The following is an 8241-nucleotide window of genomic DNA, read 5'->3' on the forward strand; positions in this document are numbered from 1 at the left end:
CTCTCCCTGCTTCTTTGTCTTAAGCAGAGCATCTAGAGAGGTGCTCAGGGCCCAGGACTGAGGGGTGTTCAGGGGTGCACAAACACAACCAGTCCTTTCCATGAACACAGGTAAGGCTTTAAGAGGCTCAAACTGAACTACAGAGTCACCAGCAGATCCTGTTGGAGACCAGCTGGTGCTGGCTGGCAATGACAGCCTGCCATGCAAACATCCTCTGTCTCCCCAGCACTTTTCTGAGCAGCATCCTACAGCTTTGCCTGTCAGAGCTGGACTTTATTGATCCTTTTGGGTCCCTTCCAACTCAGGATATTCTACAATCCTATATTCTATGATTTGCCTGTCTGGGACACCTCAGGAAACCATACTCAATGCTGTTGATATCACAACTCCAGCAAAAGAGATGTTTAGATTAAAGACACTTCATTATTTCAGGTTCACTCGAATTCCTGCTCATTCAAAGTCCCATAAACACAGGAGTCAAGTACATAGGGTCAAAGACCATCAGCAGACATCAATATGAATAAAAACAAGCACAAATAATAAAAAAAAAACAATACTGAGACTTCACAGACTTTCAATTTTTTTGCCATTGCAGAGTCGTGGTGTTTTAAGGAGATATTTAAGGAGAATAAGGATGTTTAAAAGAAATTCTCCCCACCAAGCAAGAAGGGTGCAGCCACCATGGGCTGAACAGAAGCCAGAGTCAGACATTCAGTACAGAAAGGCAGTGACCAGCCAGAAGGAATCCCTGAAGTGATGAAGGGTTCAGATGCCCAGGGTGAGACCCTCAGCTGAGCAGGGAGGTGAGGTGGACACAGAACAGCAAAACATCCTCAGGGTTTGGACACAGCACGATTTCTGGGGCTGGGATAAGACATCTGTAAGCAGGAGGGGACAAATTCACTGTGTCAGCAGACACAGTGGTGTCCTCAGGCTTCAAGAGAAGACACCAAGAGAGCACAGGAGGAACAAATTAACCATGCTGGGCACAACCCAAAAATCCACGAGGTCTTGTCAGACACGGGCCAAGGCTTTAGTGAAGACATGAACTGGGTCTTGGCGTGGTGTGTGCACAGAAGTGGCAATCAGGGAGGAGATCAGAGCCGAGGGAGAGTTGTTTCAGATGGGAAGGATTAAAATGTGCTTGGGCTGTGAGGAAGAGAACCAGAAGCCAGAGGAAGGGTAAGCAAAAAGAGAGCCAACGCAAAAGGGAGCATCAGGTGACGGAGCAAGGAGGGTGGTGGGGACAGTTCTGGGGCAGGAAAGGGGCTCTTGGAGGGAAAGGAAGAAATGTGCTTGTTTGCCAAAGTCTCCTTGGAACAGAGAGCTCCTGTTCAGAGCCAAAACAGGGGGAGAACGAGTGAGGAAATCAGCTTCATCACGAGATATCCTGCAGCAGGAGAGCAGAGGAGGGGAAGCGGATGATGGAATGTGGCCAGCGCTCGTGGGATGGCCTGGGGGACCCGCAGAGAGCCAGGCACTGGGGAGACAAGTTACTTTGTCCCTTTCCAATGATAACCCACACGGTGCCTTAGCCCAGGGCCACCTCCAGCCCAGGAACAAGGTCCTGAAGTTTATGACACATATGCACAGGTAGCAGTTCCATCGTGCCACAGAGACCTGTGATAACTGAGGGGTGGGGGACTCATCACATCCTCTGACAGCATCGAGGCTTTCAGGCAAAAGACAAGAAAGCAGAGTTTGCCTTGGCTTGGGTGTGAAGTTAGGTCATGGTGCAAGCAGATAAAAACTGGAGCTTAGAAAGCTGGCATTTCAGCTCTGAGCAGATGGAAATGTTGCCTTGGTGCCCCTAACTTGAGAGGATCATGAGACTCCTGTCCCTGCCTAGGCAACCACCTAGCTCTCACACCTTTCTTCTTCTTCCTTCCCAGGTGTCCAAACACTTCTGCTCCTCCTCTGACACGTGATATGGAAACCCCTTGCCTGTCCATCAGCCATCAGGGTGTACAAAACCTCGTTCAGATCAGAAATGTGGTACCTGGGCAGGTCACACGCCTGAATTTGGAAGACTGATGAGGTTCCTGAGGCTCAGAGCTGCCCCAGGAAGGCACTGCCCCCAAGGGACCAGCTATGGCATGGCCACCCTCTAGTGGCCACTGCTCCTTCACAGAGACATCTCCTACATGGTGAGAGGTTCACTCAGGCACACAAAGAAACCTCTGTGGAAAATCTTGCTCGGCCCCTGCCAACCATTTGCAGCAGCACTGCGTCAGCTCACAGCACAAGGGTTCACCAACTGTGTGTTAAAAATGTGGGAAAAACACCATAAAAATTAAGGTGCCCACAATGATCACACCAGTTTGTCCTGATTTGTGGCCCAGCAGAACATCTACCCTGGTCAGCACTTGGCACCAGGATCACAAAGAGGCCACATAGAGCTCAAATGCTTTCAGTAGGAGTAAAAAACAGAAGTTTTGTTTGGGTGCACTTTCTTTCATGATGTTGTTTGAGGTTTGTTTTTTTTTTTTTTTTAATGGAATATTCTGATCCTCAAATATTTCCGTGGAATCCATCCAGTGACATCTATCTGGTGGGTGCCCCATCCCTGGAAATGTTCAAGGCCAGGTTGGACGGGCCTTGGAGCAACCTGGGATAGGTAGGAAGGTGTCCCTGCCCATGGCAGAGAGGTGGAACTAGATGGTCCATAAGGTCGCTTCCAACCCAAACCATTCCGTGATTGTACGATTTCTGTCTGTCCTGGAGAACAGGTTGATGTAGATCAACCCATCAGGTGTCAAATTAAGGGGGCATGAACACCCAGGGGAGAGTTTGCTGGGCTGGAAGACACAATGCAGCTCCTCAGGGATGAGATCTCGTGTCCTTCACTCCCTCAGGATAATGACCAGATAAAATATTCCACCACTGAGAACAAAATTCCTCCCCTTGGGGTGCAGGAGGGCATCTTGGGCACTTGTCCACTTAAAAGCTTCCTCCCATGAGGCTTGTTGGTCCCCAGGACATTGTGAACCATGCCCAGTGGGGTGCCCAAGTGAGAACTGCTGGGTTGGGACCAAAGCTAAAGCTGTACCAAATAATCCAGGGGAAAAAATGGAAATGTTTTTAGACAAAATACCCTGTGGAGCTGCTGAAAGACAAACACGCTGCCCCTGTGTGAGCAGGCAAAGGAGAACTGGAACCAAACTGGAAGGAGAAAAGGAAGTCAGAGGCCCAGAGGGTGACAAGGAGCTCAGGGGTCTTGCATCACACAGGACCCAGATCTGTCATGAAACCTGTGGCATCTCCAGCCGTGGGTCACCACAGAGAGAGAGGAGAGGCTCTGGAGTCACTGAGCCCCACTCCAAACCCATCCTGGGGGATGTGGCAGAGGAGGAGCAACTTAGGGCAGTGTATGCAATAACAGTGGAGTCCTCTGCAGCCATCCCCAAAGGATTTTCCACTGGGAAGAGCAGTTCCACTCTGAGTGGATGCTGTAGGGGATGCTGTCAACCATCTTGTTTATTCCAATAGATACCAAGCAATTGAAACACAAGCAAGGGTGTGGGAGGGGGGGATAATCTCTGGGATTTCCTGGAATTTAAAGTGTTTGTCCTGTCAGTCTCATGAAATCATCCCTGGTTCCTGAGCTGTATGAGGCAAAGACCAGCCAGTCCTTGTCCACACTCTCCAGACCATCCATGAGTTTCTAAACTGCTCTTGTGTCCTTCCGTGATCATCTCTCAAAGCCAAGAAGTACCAACCTGGCTATTCCACGTGGGAATATGACACCCTGTTTCCACCTCCCTCACTGCCCTTCTCTGGACCTTTCCCAGCTCCAGCTCCTCTGACACACAGACACTGTATCCATGGCACAGCACAAAGCTGTTCTGGTGCTTCCCCTGGGTTCTTAATTCCAGCACGAGAGCTACTGGCACCTCACCCACAGCTTCACCCAAGAGTGAACATATCCAAGCAGGAAGAACATGGAGAAAGGAATTCAGCAGCAGGCACAGGGATGGGGATGGGGATGGAGATGCAGATAGGGATGGAGGAGATTGAACTATCCTCCCTCCTGTCCACATAATCTGCACAGGAAGGAGATTGTGCATGTGTATTTAGGCAATTGAATCATTGCCTAAGTCCAGGTGCGTGTCCATCCCATAGTGAGCACAAAAAAAATAGGACAGTGAGAAGCTTGGGCTGTGTTAGGTTTGGCCCAAGAGGACTCTGGGATCCAGGATGCCAGTGCAGCAGGTTCCTAAAAATGCCAGCTCCCCTCCCAAAGCAAGGAGCTTCACCCATGAAGGAGAGGAACCATGATGGCTCTGTTCTCCAGCAGCTGCACCAAACAAAAGCTGTGTCAGAGCCCGTTCCAGCAAGGAGGCACAGAGGAACAAATTGCCCAAGAAAATGCAAAGAATTTCCTGGCATGGCCAGCCCTCCTAGCGTGATCCATGCTCACGAGCTGGAAATTCAAATCCTTGTGTTGTTAGCTAAAATGGGATTTAAAATCACATATAAGCACCAGTGCTGTGGGGTGGTGATGCCTGGCACAGGCAGGTATCAAATATAAATGCACTTTAGAGGGCAGGAGGAGTTTTCTGATGGAATTTCCTTGGGATGAGCCAAGGCAGTTGAGAAGGGAAGATACTTGGAGGTTGTTCTGTAGTAGAGAACAGAGCAAAAGCCTCTGTGCTGGGAGAAGCACCGCCGTGGGTGATCCCATCTCTACAGGTCAACACACCTCTGGGACCATCCCAGGCTTTCAGGAAGGTAAAAGGAGTGTTGTAACTTCTGTTTCATAACAGAAGGGAAAGCACAGAGACTCCAGGGACAAGCAAGAGCAGGAGCATGGATTACAGCCTGACACTTTCTCCTTGACCTGGCTATGAGGACAAGCCACGTCCCTTGGCTGATACTCCTTGGGCTAAAAATCAAAGCATTCGGGAATGGTTTCTGGAGGTGCATCCTGAAAGTGGCCACAGAACATGGAGACGGGACAAAATCTCCCCCTGAGCAGAAAAGAGAATGCAGGCAATGTGTAAAATCACTGTTCTTTTTCTGCCATGGTCCCAGACAATCCAGGGGACACTGCTCCATAGCTTCATTCCTGGGGAGGACCCCAGGCAGCACAACCAGGGCATGGAGGTGAGCTGAAACCCTCACGTGGTTTTGGAGCACATCAACACAGGGCTGCTGAGCCTAATTTTAGGACTCCCTGCAGTGGAACAGTTAATGAAATACTCAGCAGCCCAGTGAGGCAGCAAAAAGGCTGAAAGGAAACTGAGGCACAGCCAAGATGTGCATCCCAAGGAGAGGATCCCAGCGCCATGCCTTCCCCCAAGATTCCTAGCAGATGAAGCAGGCAGTTTCCCAACCAGCAGCTGAGCTCTGGAGCTGTTTTGGCCAATCCTCCAGCCCATGTCAGATATCTCAGGTGCTGGTTCCTGTGCTGGCCCCGCTCTTGCTGGAGCTGGACGAGGATGAACAGTTTTGGCTTGGCCTTGTGAAGTGAGTCAAAGCCGTCACAGAAATGACAGGGGCAAGCCAAGCAGCCCCCAGGATGTCCTCTCTTCCACTTCTCCCCATTTTCCACAGCAAACAAAATGGGATGAGAGTGTTGGGACAGGTCCTGACTGCCCTGCTCTGGAAAATGCTTTGCTGCGCCGCTGTCGTTTCCTGCCCACCTACAGCCAGTGGCCTCAGTGTTTGTGCTCTTGGCACAGCCCGTGAACCCAGAGCTAAGGGAACATTCTGAGGGCTCGAATGAGTAGCAGCCCTGTGTTTGGGCTGAATAGCAAAAGGAGCTTGTGTGGGTTTCCCTTTCAAAGCCAGTTGAGAAAAGGTTTTGTTTCAAATCCCGGGCCAGAAGCGCCGGAGAGCCTTGAATTCTGATCTCTGTGCTTGCTTGTGCCTATTTAATTTCATGATTTACTCTTTAGCTGCTCTAAGGGCTGAAGCAGCTCAGAGCTCTTGCAAGAGAGGGCTCCTGCTTGTCCTGGTCAGGCAAGGCTGGGGTCTGACCTTCATCTATGAGACCCGAGGAGCCCCCTTCAAGACCCAAACACCTTCCCATGCAGGACATCATTGCTGTGGGAATAGCCAGTGATGCAACCTCTGTTCTGGCCCAGACCACCCCAGACCTTGGCAGGGTGCTAAGAGGGTCCTCTTTCCCTCGAGGGTTTTTTCCAGCCCGAACACAGTGAGATAAAGAGAGGTAGAGTGTGGATGAAGCTGTAGCCACTGGAGACTTTCCCCTTGTTCAAGACCTCTGCCCTCTGACCATCACATCATCCCACAGCTTCTGTGTCCTCTTCAATTCCCCCAGGCATCCCAGCAGCCGTGATGGGAAAGATACACTCCCTCCCAGCTGGCCCTGACCTTGATCTGACACCTCATCAGCCCATCCTTGGACCTGGCTGCAGTTTCCCACAGATCAGGGATCTCCAGGCTTGATGGTTGTGTCTTACTCTGCCTTGGAAGAAAGGCACATTGCCTGGAAAAACTCTGGTGCAATCAAAGTTCATCTCCTCAGTGGACCAGCACCATGGGAAGCCAGGGATGCAGTGGCCTGGTGCTGGCTCTGTCAGACACCCCTTGGTGTCTTCTGACACCACTCAATGGCACAAGACACACACGAAAGAGGGACAACCCTCAGCCATGCGTGGGCTTCTACAACCCTGAGGTGTCACTGGTGGCCACCCTGGCTTGGTGACCAGTGACAGGACCTGAGGGAACGGCTGGAGCTGTGTCAGGGAGGAACAGGTTATTCCCCCAGAGGGTGGCTGGGCACTGCCCAGGCTCCCCAGGGAAATGTTCACAGCCCCAAGGCTGCCAGAGCTCCAGGAGGGTTTGGACAATGCTCTCAGGGACAGGGTGGGATTGTTGGGGTGTCCTGGGCAGGGCCAGGAGTTGGACTGGATGATCCTTGTGGTTCCCTTCCAACTCAGGAGATTCTATGATTTTGTGATTCCAGTTATGGTTCCCATGGAGAATCTGATTTTGGCTGAGCCCCTCTGCTCCCGTTCTTGGCACACGTGCTCCAGGCTGTGTGTTACTCCCCTCAGCCAGAAACCAACTGGGAGAGCACCTTTACTGCTGCCAGTAAAGTTCATGAGGTGCTTTGGAACACAGATACCAAGTTATTTCAAGTAAGCTGCAAAGCAGGGAGCCCCAGGAAGGTTTTGGGTGACGCTGATCGATGGTCTCATCTTGTTACTGAAGGAAGAGAAGCATAAAGGAAGGAGAGGGGTGGAGTGGAAGAGGATAAGGATAATATTACTTTATGAGCATTAATATTTAGCAGCCAGAACCTCAGTCCTTGGATAGTCTTTGAATTTAGATACAAAGTCCTTGAAAGGGCTTGGAGGGATTTTTGTGCCTCATATTCTCATAGGTGCCAATTAATTAGACAAGCCAGCCTGAGGTGAAGCAGGATAACCCAAACCAGTGTGCATGAAGAAAAATAATTATTCATGAATAATCCAGAATGAACACAGAAGCCCTAATTAAGGCCAAACCTCACAGAAGGAAAGGTGGATCTAAGATATTATTTTTTTTTTACTGAATCTGAAGTTTGAGTTCAACTTTGGAGCTGCAAATATGTGAGTTGTGGCTGCTGGGCATACCCCCTCACTGCCATGTGTTGCATGTGCTGCATCCAAGTTTTGTGTTTATTATCTGTCAGCCACTGTCACTGCACACACAGCGCATCAGATGTCTCCAGGGACATTATCCTTCCCGGAAATCCGACCTCAGCCAGGCCAGGCTCCAGGAGGGAACATCCTCTGCAGTCACCCGGGTTGACATCAGGATAACCCTGTTCTGTCCAGGGAGTGCCCCCTGCTCTGCACGAGGGAGTGACCTCGCCGTGCTCCTGGCCCTGGAAGTGTCCTTGGAGAGGGCTCCGTGTCCCACAGCACAGCACTGACACGTGCTCCCTGCAGAGCCTCCCATCACACACCTTGCTGAGCTGTGCACCCCCCAGAAAGACATGGAGGGGGATGTTCCTGCACTGGCAGTGAGAGGGGACCTTTTCTGTCCATAAACTGCTTGGCATCTCATCACCTGCCAAGCCTTGTTCAACGTGGCCCTTCAGCCCACACCCGTAAGCCCAAGTGTCCCCCGAGTCACTGCTCTGCAGCACAAGTAGCTCCTTCCCTCACTGCCTCTTGCAGACCATTCAGGATTTCTCCAGCTGGAGAGACTGGAGTATTTCCCACCCACCAGAAAAGCTCTTCACCCCTTCTCCACTCTGGCATTACCCTGAGGGATGTCTCTGGC

This window comes from Manacus candei, unplaced genomic scaffold, assembly GCF_025592945.1.
Source record: "Manacus candei isolate 608988 ecotype Guabito, Panama unplaced genomic scaffold, ASM2559294v1 h1tg000048l, whole genome shotgun sequence".
Classification (NCBI taxonomy): domain Eukaryota; kingdom Metazoa; phylum Chordata; class Aves; order Passeriformes; family Pipridae; genus Manacus; species Manacus candei.